This window comes from Gossypium hirsutum, chromosome D09, assembly GCF_007990345.1.
Source record: "Gossypium hirsutum isolate 1008001.06 chromosome D09, Gossypium_hirsutum_v2.1, whole genome shotgun sequence".
Taxonomy (NCBI): domain Eukaryota; kingdom Viridiplantae; phylum Streptophyta; class Magnoliopsida; order Malvales; family Malvaceae; genus Gossypium; species Gossypium hirsutum.
In genome coordinates this window covers 1,527,630-1,530,052 of record NC_053445.1, presented here as the reverse complement: position 1 = coordinate 1,530,052, position 2,423 = coordinate 1,527,630, and the positions used below count along the sequence as shown (strand labels likewise).

Here is a 2,423-nt window from a genome sequence, read left to right as displayed (position 1 = left end):
TGACCTGACATGTTAGCATTAAAATCGTTAGTAGTAAAGTTCTTAAGCTTGGAATTCACAAAAGATACCTGGGCTGCCAAAGACATAAGTGTATCAACTTCGTAAACTCTGACCACTTTTCTTCTTTTGTTTACTCGATTAGTCGGTCACTGATAGTTGTTTCAAGGATCTCATAAGCTTCGTTGTACAAGTTTGAAAGAAAAACTCTATTGGTTGAAGCGTCAACAACCAATCTTGTATGTGCATTGGGACCATTATAAAATGTCTCTAACTGAATACAGTAAGAAATGCCATGGTGAGGATATTTCTACAGTAGCTCCTTGAATCGCTCCCATGCATTATAGAGAGATTCTTCGTCAAATTGCTAAAATGAGGCAATTTCACTTCTAAGCTTGGCATTTTTATTGGGTAGAAAATACTTCTTCAAGAATCATTCAGCCATGTTGATACTAAATAAGGTGAATCTGATTATGGGTGATTAGTTCGCTTTAGTAATCCCTGTCAATTGTCACTTCGGGTTCCTCGTCAATCAACTAGTCGTTATCCCAGCAAGATCTTCCGGTCTTCCACTCGAACAATGAGTCGACAAGGACTACTTGTCTTCCGACTTCACAGTCCATATCGGTTTAGGGTGAAGGTGTTCACGGATGGGCCATTTGGGTTAATTCCCACCTTGATGACTTTCTAGGGTTGTTAAGCCTAGGGTTTGTTTTACGTTCTTCCTTTCCCAAATAGATGATCCGTTAAGTATCCGTAAAGAATGGTTAACAAAGCATCCCTCCACTCGCTAATCCCCCACAGAGGAATTAGTTCATCATGGTCTACATAAACAATATAACATCGATATAAAGAGAAAGCATACTAAATAAATCGACAATATAGAAGCCTAATTGTATTAAGATTGATCACGAATCCACAAGGTTTGATTGTCTCCACAATTTATATATTTCCAAATAGATCAAAGAAAAAATATAAATAAATCTAACCTAAGAAAAGAGAGAACTAAACTGAATTTGAAAGACTAATTCTAAGCTAAGTGAATGGTCTCTTCTACATGTGACAAAGGAGCATATTTATAGATCTCAGGTGGTCGTCGTTTTTAACCCTAGGTTAGCTGATGTTCTCAAGCTTTAAGTTTGATTATGCAGACCAAAATGCCCCTTGGCTCATGTTTAATTCCCGTCTAGAGTCGATGTCGCGACACACCAAGACCTGTGTCATGACACAGGAGTCAATATACTCCTTTTGGAATATCTTCAAGGGTATGTCGCGACACCCTTAGTCTGTGTGTAACAGCCCATTTTTAGTGAAATTAGAATAGTGGTTTCGAGACCACAAATCTGAGCCCGTTAGAAAAATTATTTTAAATTTATATTATGGTGTATCGTGTAATAGAAATATTATATAAAAATTTTGTTAAGAAAATTTTACCAATTACATGATTAATTGATAAAAGGACCAAATTGCATAAAATGCAAAAGTTGAATTCTAGTAGCTAAAAGGATCAAATAGCTATGTAATTCAAAATTTGATGTCCTTATATGACAAATAGACCTTTAAGAGAAGTTAGTAGATAAGTTTGATGATTCATCCATGGAAAATTAGAAAAAGAAAAGGATAAAATTGGAAAGATGAAAAAATAAAGATGATAAATAATAAAATAAAGAAAATATTATCATTTTATCATCATTTTTCCTAAAAAAATATGGAAACCCTAGCCATGGAGAATTGAAGAAAGATAAAACTTATTTGGCCTAATTAGGTGAGTATTCAAGTCCTGTTTTTTAGTAATTTTTATATTTTCGAGATCATAATAGCTTAATCTAGCTATCTCGGGGATTAATTTGTAAATTTATCAAAGTACTAGGGTTTTTCCATGGTTGAATATTCATGAATTATGAAATTTATGATAGAAAATGAAAGGTTGTTGATAGATAAATAACTTTTGTAAAGTGAATTTTGATGAAATTGTGATTTAGGGACTAAATTGTAAAGATGTAAAATTCATGGAAAAATTCTAAATTTTATGAATTACTTGGGCTGCAAATGTTACATGCAGAAATTGGTTAGGCTTGAAATAAGGATTAAATTGCATGAATTTTATTTTCCGAGCCTAGGGACGAAATCATCATTAATTAAAAGTATAGGGGCAAAATGGTAATTTTTTCTAGGATGTGAATTGAATTGAATTGATTATGAATTGTATTAAATTGAACTAAATTTACTCATATAGATCCGGATAGACAAAATACGAAATTAGATCGAGGAAAAGAGAAAGTGTCAGATTAGTAGTCAACAAATCAATGAACACTTGTCAAGGTAAGTTCGTATAACTAAATTGCATATTTATATGTTTAAATTGAATGTTACATATTTGAATTGTGTAAATGCCATGTATATGAAATTGATCACATATTCGACAA

General features: G+C 32.7%; 1 non-coding gene across 1 annotated transcript; it reads left to right on the top strand.

Moving 5' to 3' along the window:
* The first annotated feature begins 287 nt into the window (after nt 1-287).
* On the top strand, nt 288-394 carry LOC121221418 (small nucleolar RNA R71). The gene has a single exon (XR_005918809.1). It is a non-coding gene; the product is annotated as a small nucleolar RNA R71 (small nucleolar RNA).
* Nucleotides 395-2,423: the final 2,029 nt, after the last annotated feature.